The sequence below is a fragment of the Centroberyx affinis genome, unplaced genomic scaffold, assembly GCF_046629955.1.
Source record: "Centroberyx affinis isolate AG114_WGS23_722 - 3 ecotype Tasmania unplaced genomic scaffold, CSIRO-AGI_Caff_v1 ptg002812l_1, whole genome shotgun sequence".
Lineage (NCBI taxonomy): Eukaryota > Metazoa > Chordata > Actinopteri > Beryciformes > Berycidae > Centroberyx > Centroberyx affinis.
The window spans coordinates 107,973-117,486 of record NW_027280957.1 but is presented as its reverse complement, the minus strand read 5'-3'; positions in this window follow the sequence as shown (position 1 = coordinate 117,486).

Genomic DNA, 9,514 nt, shown 5'->3' with positions numbered 1-9,514 from the left:
GTTAGACGGATGAAGAGGAGGCCCCCGCTGTGTCCACAGGGGCCAGAGGCAGCTCTCAGATCAGTGGATGTGATGTTAATTTACTGCAGGACATATTAGTTATTAGATGTAGACACATTATACCGTAGCAGGTGATTAGGGAGAGGTGTTATTAGTTCTGCTGGTGGGATTTTGTGTGCATGTATGTGTGTGTGTGTGTGAGTGCATGTACCTCCTGAACCTGCTGAAGATGATTCAGGCAGCCATATTTTATTTTACTGCGATATCACACATCCTTTTATCTCTGCAGGTGAATATCCATAATACATCCCACAGCACTCCTGGGTTTTCCCTGGCAGAACATGAGAACGAGGAAGGAGGAAAGGCCTTTATGAAATCAGTGCCAGTCTTCCCTCTTTTATCGTAGCTGAGTGTTTATTAGTATGCTTGTTTTGTTCCTTTTATTTTTAAAGCACTTTGTAATTTTGTTAAGAAAAGTACTGTGTTATTATAATCATTACTGCAGCTATAATTAGCTATTATGCATTTGGCAGTCACTGATGATGACAGGGGAAAGCATGTGGGGAGTGGATTTGAAGAATGAAATAACAATAATAATAATATACAGATACACATATATAATTTAGTATGTAGACACTTCAGAAGAAACTGAAACTTTTTTCCAAAATGAGATATTCATTGTGAAAAAACTACTGTGTGTGTGTGTGTGTGTGTGTGTGTGAGAGAGTCATTACCAGAATACATTTTTCAGTATAGAAGCCATATATGTATTTGTCAGTCCTGCTTCTCCAGTTATATAACCAGACAGTGTCACCTAGTTAGGCTGTGTTCAAATCTATGTCTTGCTGCCAATATTGAAGTTCAGTTATAAGTTAAACTACATTTTGCTGTAGCTTAGTGGTAGTTGAACTAAATTTTTATCTCAGGTCTTAGTCAACAGGTAGACCATGGAACAAACACTGCCAGGGTGAAGGATTCATTTGAAACAGAATGGACCAAAAAGAATAGTTATTTTAACTTTAGCGTAACTTTAACATACAATTTCACTTAAGTATGTAGGTGGATTGCTGTTTTGCAGTGGTTTCCCCAGCACTTCCTGCCTCAGTGTAGATGCAGCACTCCAGCTGTTAGGTGTCATGGCGCTGTGTTGTCACCCATTAGCCTACATTAACCTGACAAGATCTGCATCTGATCTGACAGAATGGGGAAGCTGGGACAGGAAAAGAGGAAAACAAAAAGAAATGAGGAGCTGACATTCACATATTTTTTTTTTCCCCATGCAATTTTCAGTGTCAAGCTGACACTGGATGTATTGCACACTGAGCGCTGTGGCTCACCTACAGTGCAAGTACGTCTTTTACACATGTTGTGTTAAACAAGATGCGTTGCCCAGATGTGTTGAGAATGACTCATCCTTTTTAAGTGCGTCGTACATCCAATGTCAGATTGGCACTGAAAAGAGGAAAATACATGAATATGGCCCATTCTGATTTTTCCTTTCAGTGATCAAGGCCGGAGTGACGAAAGCACTTTGTCCGTCTTAAAATAAATACTGCTTATAAATATCCTCACTGTCAAGTGCGACCACGTTCTTCTTAAAAGATGTGCTGACAGCAACACATTTTGACATTACATGTGCTGCTATGAAGAGATTATTGCTGAAAAAAGACAAGATGTGTGTCTTATATGAGGCACTTGGACATAATGGATCCGACATCTTCTTTTAAAGAGTGTAAAGTAGAGCTTTGATGGCTTATGACTTAGCTAATTAGAGTCGGGAGTATTACTAGACTCTAAAAGACTATTATGCACCTTCTGTAATTGGATATGAGATATGATGATCCATGGGGGAGATATTGCAGGGATGCAGCACTAATACCAAATGGATAATTCTAATGTATATATATGAATATATTTTAAGGCATACAGTATGTATTTACACCACACACAAATGCGTGCTAGAGTTCCTTGGAGAGATTTATATAAGTTTTATGAATCTTAATGAAGGACTTCAGGCAATGCAACACAGGGCTTCATACTGGCTAGAAGGTCACGTTCAAATTCAAAGTCAGGATTGGAAGTTGCCTTGGTTACTACAGGTAAGACAATCCATCATATTACCATACCGGGGTTGGAAAACATATCGGACACACATAAACAAATAAACATATCTAGTGCCTAATAAGGAGCAGGGCCACCCTTCGCATTCGGAGCAGCTTCAGTCCTCGTTGCATCGCTGTCACACAAATCCTGTACTGTGTGTCATCGCTCCAGAACTTCCCATAAATATTCAATGATGTTTAGAGCTTGTGATCTGGGAGGCCATGGCTCATGAATCCACTCTTGGAATTTATTTAGCGGTGCGTAAGGAGACATTATTGCTTGGCCTAACGACTCCCATATGATTGCTGCCCGCCATCACAGACCCACCACCATGTTTGACAGCTGGCAACAGACATTTTGGGTTGAAGGCTTCCTTTGGCTTTCTCCAAATCTAGGAAAAAGGTAAAAAGTGTGAAAGATGACTTAATATTACTTATATTACTTTACATATGACTTTTTTCCATTGCTCAGGGATCCAGGTTTTGTGCTCCGTATACGAACCGCTGAAAAACAAGAGGTTTCTCAATGGCAGCCCTGCTATAAATACCAGCTTTGTGAATTTTTGTTGAGGCTGTGTCACAGAAATGTTGATTTAATTCTGCGGTCATTTTTGAGGCTGTAGTTTTCTGGTGTTTAACAACTATCCTGTCAGGTGTCAGGTGTCCATCCCTGTCGGTGAGCTTCAATTTGCGGCCACTGTTCCTCAAACGTTTGTCCGTGTTTGCCATGTTTGTCATGATTTTCCAGACTGTTCCCCTTGCCTTACATAAAATATTTTTTTAACAGTTCTGTGACAGATGCACTTGCAATTTGGGACTATCTGGCATCTTTGGGACTGTTAGCTGCCTCATGTTGCTTTGAAATCTCACATATTAGAGTGTCGAGTATCAGACCGCTTTTAATGCTGACACACACTGCTAATTGGTATTCCACTTAAAGGTCCCATATCATGAAAAACACGTTTTTCCTTGCCCATACACATATACTTTAGTCATCCTTCAACCTAACAACCCACAGAATGTGAAAAGTGAATGCCTCTGTATTGTTGTCCTAGCCTCCTTCCTGGGAAAACATGGGGGAGCGATTTGCATACGCCGATCTCTAAGGTGGATAACCACTCCCACTCCTCTCTCCTCCTCTGTGCGCTGTGGGCCGCCATTGTTTTCCTTCGCTGCTACAGCTTAGAAGATGTCAAAAGCAAGAGCAAAACATGCTAAATGTTCCGTTGTTGGCTTCAAGGCTGAACACAAAGCTCTACATTGCCTCCCAGCATCGGAAGATAAAAAGTTTTTTTTTACAATAACGTTCCGACTACTGTAAACTTAGTCCAAATTTGCCTGTTTGTGCTAACTGCTTTGCCTTGGACTGCTTCGTAAACAAGTGTCAATACAAACCAGGATTTACATTAAAACTGCTCCTGAAAGATTGATCTATCACAACTGGACGTGCAATTGGTAAGTGTCGCCACTTTGTGATAATATTTACAGTTTATTGTATACTTGGGTACAGTCAGCTGGGCTTGACAACATGTCGCGCTTTGCTAACGTGTGTAAAGTTATGTTCCATTTGCTTGTTTGGGACATTGTTTTCTTGTTTATTTTTTAATACAGTCTATGGTGCTTTGTTGCTAAATCAGTTGCCTTGTCTGGAGAGATGTGCCATGACTCGCCTGTGTAGCTCTCTTTGTAATTGTGATTTAGTTTCTCCAAAGTTAAAGTTCTTTTTCATGTGGTGTTGCCATTATTTTGTCCACCCCCTGTACATACAAATATACATAATATAATTGACTACATGTGGAAGAAGAAGAAGAAGAAATTGAAATAGAGTTTGTTCCAAAATTAGATATTCACTCTGCCTTCTACTCTTGCCAAACAATTGCCGGCATGAAAGTAATATTCAATAAGGAATGTTATTGATGTTGTAGCTACAGGTAACCACCAAAGTAAAAAAGAATGCATGCTTGCTGCATGTCCTCCCCTCGCTCTGTCTCCCATACCTTCCTGTCTCTCTCTCACTATATCTCTGAAATAAAGCATAAAATGCCAAAAATAAAATCTTTAAAAAAAAAGAAACCTTGAGTGAACAAGTGATAAAAAATACCAAACTGGATGGGTACATTTTCCTGGTTGAGGTCTACTCAAAGTCTTACAGAGAGAATACAAAATAACTAATAATAATTTTGACCATCTTCAACCTGCAGTTAAGCTTTATTTTAGTTTATTTATTTCCACAATGACAAAACAAAACTGAAAGTGAAGAAGCAACAGTAACAAAATACAGGGATACGCATTAATGTCATCTATAGCACTTTTGCAAAACATTTATGAAATGCTTCTGTAACTAAGATATAACCAACAAAAGCGTGGCATATACAACAGGAATCATTTCTTAAAAGATGGGGCACTTGATTATTGATTCTGAAGCAATGCTGGGAATTTTCCAACACCATTAACTGAATACCAAATGATAGAGTTTCAAGTTAAACCTGCAATAAGCTTCAGACCCTGTAACCAATCCTGAAACTAACGTGTGCTACATGGAGATTTCCATGAGACGTAATGATATAAACAAATAGCCACACAGGCGGACCAGCTGTGTTGTTGTTTTCACCTCTTTCCTAAAGCTTGTTGTCAAATTCGGCCCGAGTCGTGGCTCCTCCTGACCCATTCAGTAGCTTTTCCTTTTTCTTTTTTTAAAACTATCTTGTCTCGCTGTTTGAAAGTGACGCTCTACCCGTCCCATCCCTGAAAAAAATGCTGGTAATGCCGGAATCCATGAAGCGAGCAAGTAAACTTGTTCAACTAGTAAACTTGTTCAACTAGTAAACTTGCTATCTACCTCTTCACTTGTCATTGTGGGACATGTAACCTTCAGCAGGAGAAAAATCTGGCAAAGTGAGACGGGTAACCGGTGATATTTTAGCCATTAGTACGTTTATTTTAGCCATTAGCCTTTTTGTGTGTTTACAAAATGTGTTGAAATTTCTGTCACCCTAGTGGTCGGAAAATCGCTTAGTGTAGCTTTAAAGGATGATGTTACACCGGTCTGAGAAAGTTTCAGAGACTTGGAGAGTTATTGTCAAGGTAGGGGCTTGTGGAGGGAGGGAGGGAGGGGAAGAAGAGAGACACCAAAGCGTTGACCTCTGACCTCCAGCAGTCAGGTGCAGCATCATGTCGGCTAGCCTCGCTCTGACCCCGCTAACCTCCGTGTCTGTGCTGGACAGCCATGGTCGGCTCCGCTTTCATCTGCCTGCCACAGGCCAACTGTCTGTCAGACACACAACATGAACATGAAGAAGCAAGCGAGAGCAGCAGGGTGGCAGGACAGAGGGAGGGAGGGTGTGTGTGTGTGTGTGTGTGTGTGTGTGACTGAAAGTTAAAGGCAACAGTTTCATGTGCGTCCAAAAAAACACACCTAGGCGTAGCATGTAAACATTTTCACACATGAAATTTGGTGTATTTATTTATTTAACAAGGGTCCCAGGCCGGGTTCAGGCCCAGGATGTTGAAGGCACAAGGTGTGTGCCTTCGCCAAATGAGCCACCGATGAAATGTGAAATTCATGTGTTTTTACCAGGCAGAAAAAGAGAGGAAAGAGAAAGAAAGAAAGAGAGAGAGAGGGAGAGAGAGAAAGGGAAAGAAAGAGACTTCAAACTGAGTATGGCGATGAACCGATGAAGCCCAAACACCCCAAACAAATAATAAATAAATAACATAGTCATAACAGGGAGCTTCAGGCCAAAACATATTATTCTGGATTCTAAGTGTACATAAGGAGAAATCTGTCTAAATAACTCAATCACCCTTTGCTGAATGGAAAATGCATTTCTTTTCGTGAAGAGTAACAAGAGGGACACATCCTTTAACGCACTGGATCTCAGCGTCAGTGAGTAAGTGAAAGTTCAGTGAGTCAGTGAAAAGGATGCCAGACAGGTAGGTGGTTCAATGGCACGCATTATCGGCCTCTACACAGATGAACATATTGATCTGCGCTGAGGTGGCACACTCCACACAGGAGCATACAACGGCTGGTCAATGTCCTGTGCTTTGAAGTAGATCAACATGGACCAACACAAAGGTTCTACAGCACTGTGGTCAACAATATCTAACTATGTTTTAGCCCAATAGATATAACAAATGGTTCTTTCCCTACTGATCTATTGTGAGTGCATTGTGAGTGAAAGTGCATTTCAAAGTATAATTCAAACATCTCTATGCTGCCAAAAAAAAAAGGCCATGTGAGATTTCTGCTACATCATCACATATCCGTGATGAGAAGTCAGTAGAGCACCTTAGCTGCTTGAGCTAAGAGTGCAGTTTTTGTTGTCTTATTCTCTAAGAAATGTATGCAAATCAAGTTGTGGCACAGACACGCCGTCAAAAAAAAAGAGCGCTGCCCAAGCAAACAGGCTCCCTTCATTACCAACTGCAAGCGCAAAATTGTGTGCTTCAGCTGTAACCGACTAATCCACCAAGGCTGGCACCCTTCCGCCCCAAAGCGTCTTTTATAATTGGAGCGTTCTCTGATCTTCTTTGAGATTCTGGGATGGAAAACCCTCTCGCTTGCTTGCCCGAGTGCTGACGATGCCCACGTCTCACCTGTGCTTTAACGTTTGGGGAAGTTGGTATTGGGAAGTGTTACTGTTCTCAGTTTGCATGGTCATATGTGGGCAAAATAATGAAGTTTACATATAACTTACACGTGTAAATCGGGTTTATTTTTTGACCAGCGCTATTAGTCACGCTTCCCACTCGCTGCATTCTGATTTGGCGATATAGCGCGTGCTCCTCGCTGCACAAAACCCATGAATCTGGGCCTCAGTCTGGATTTGGTCAGAACAGTAGATGTGAGCTCGCCGCGCAGCAGAGATTCACGCAGAGAGAAACCATACAAAACACACTCAACACACACAGGCACGCTTCAACGGCAGCTGGGGAGAGAGGGGAGCATGATGATATTGCTGCGAGGATTTGTCGATGTGGGAAAATAAATTTACACGATGACACACCCATGGCCTGCCCCCCCCCTCCATACACACACACACACACACACACACACACACACAGGTACTTGTGCACTGCAAACACACACATACAGCTACATACGCACACCAAACCCCCTGATGTCAGCACATTTCTAGATGGTAAACAAGCCTGTGAGCTGCTTAGCCATGCTGGTCAGGCTTTGGGCATTACCAGTGTGCATAACGTGAACACACACACACACACACACAACACACACACAACACACACACACACACACACAGGCACAGGGCTGTAAACATTAGCAATATTTTCCCATTTCGTCTGCAGGGCAGGCTGGAGAGCAGTACATCTTCAGGGGGGCTGAGCCCTTCACTGGTAATAATCTCCGTTACACTTCACACTGCCATGGAGATGAATCATGGCGGATGGGGTCAGTGTGTGTGAGAGGGAAGGGGCCCTGATACGCCATGTGAAGGCTGGCCTTTATGGTCTGTGGGTGTGTGTTTGTCTCTCTGTGTGAGTGTGTGTGTGTGTGTGAGTGTGTGTTCAGAGGTGTTTGGAGAGGCCAAGGTTCTTGTTTGGGTATTGTCAGGAGACCAGAGGTGCGCTGGTGTTTTCATTGATGCTGATGAGGGCATGTGGAGCTACACTGAGGTGTATGTACAGCGATGTAGCGGAGGGTTAAACCACATAAACCCACCCTTTAATTTGCCAGAGTTTACCCACCTTTTATATCGATATAGTGTTTTCTGTGGGAACATGCACAGTGGGACAGCTGGAAAGCAGAGAGAGAAAGTATCAGACTGATGTAAGTGAAAAATAGAGTATTCTAAAGAAAAAAATAAATGTAGTCTATTCTGAAAATCTTGTTCAGAATCAGCTGGAGTTTACAGTTTACTCACCTTTTCAAGCTAATTTTAGATTTTTATCATCTAAATTCAGTAGTATCAATTTATATTAAGTAGCCTGTTATAGAAGTATCATAATGATCTAAGTTTTTTTGTTTATATTGCTGGTTGTTCAAATAGAGCTTAGACTTAAATTTACCCACTGCTTTTTTTTACCTTGACATCACTGTATATTTGGCTGCTGTCATGTACTTTCATGCTATCTCCCACACACACAGCCTTCCCTTTCCAGATGCTCTATACATCAAATCTTATTAAGGGACTCCCTTGGGAATAGAGCTAGTCTGAACCACTGAAACGTTGGGACGACTGTAAAAGTATTGGGGGAAAAAATCAAGGCTTGTGGAAAAATATTTTCATGTATTCCAAAATGTCTCATATAGAGAAATTAAATAACCAAACCATCTGGATTCCTGCAGACTGGACTTCTTCTCTGCAGCAAATAGCTAAAATGATAATACTGATTATTTTGCTTAATAGTGTAGTCATGATTATTAGTACTGATTATCATTTTTGATAATTTGAGGAATTATTTTACTGCACATTTGGCATCTCATAACAGCAGCTTGACTATGTTCAACTATATCGGACATGCAAAATGAAATGAAATATTTCACTATTCTATGATTATTAATTGTGGAGACTAAAGCCTTGGCTCTACTGTAGGATGGAATACCAAGTAGCATTTCTCTTTGATTCACACTTGAGACTAAAGTGCAGCCAGGCTCATTTTCAGACACCAACATCTGAGATTCAAATCAACTGTATTTGTGTTGTGTGTGTGTGTGTGTGTGTGTGCATGTTTTATGTGTGCCTGCCTGCTTGCATCCATTTGTGTGTGTGTGTGTGTGTGTGTGTGTGTGCATCTGTGCGCATTTGTGTGTGTGAATTGGTGGATTCAAATAAAGCTTTTAAAATGTATACGCACGCCAAGATTTGGCCTCAAGGTCCTTTCATTTCACGGAGAGGTCCGAATCCCTGCCAGCTTCATCAGAGTTCACACCTCCTGTCTTCTCTTTATTCAACCTTTACCTGACCGAAGTCGCACAGCGGGAAAAATATTTTCTTTCACAGCTGCGTCTGAAAGGAGTTTGATGGAGTCTGAATGAAATTGAATCTCCTGAACATGATGAGGAGGAGGCTGGCTTTGTCTCATATTCATACCTTTTTCATCATCTGTGCAGAAATCCTTCATCGGGGGAAGTTGTATAACAAAGTTAAACTATCAGGCTTATTTCCCCCGGAACTTCATTAAACGTGATATTATGGCTGCAGTCAGCTTTGTGACTGCTGCTGCTGAATGTGGGAAGGAAAGAGGAAGAGGAGAGCAGGCAAGAGAAAGCACTGAAAATCACTTCCGACGGTTCACGACTTTCGAAAATAGCTACCGACGGAAGTGAAAGGGTGCCGACTGCTGGGACAGTGACCATAATTAGATCAAATGGGATTCATCAGAGCGCCGGGAGCCAGTCCTACGCTGCGTGACGTCAGCGCTGACCTGACTGATGAGGACATGGC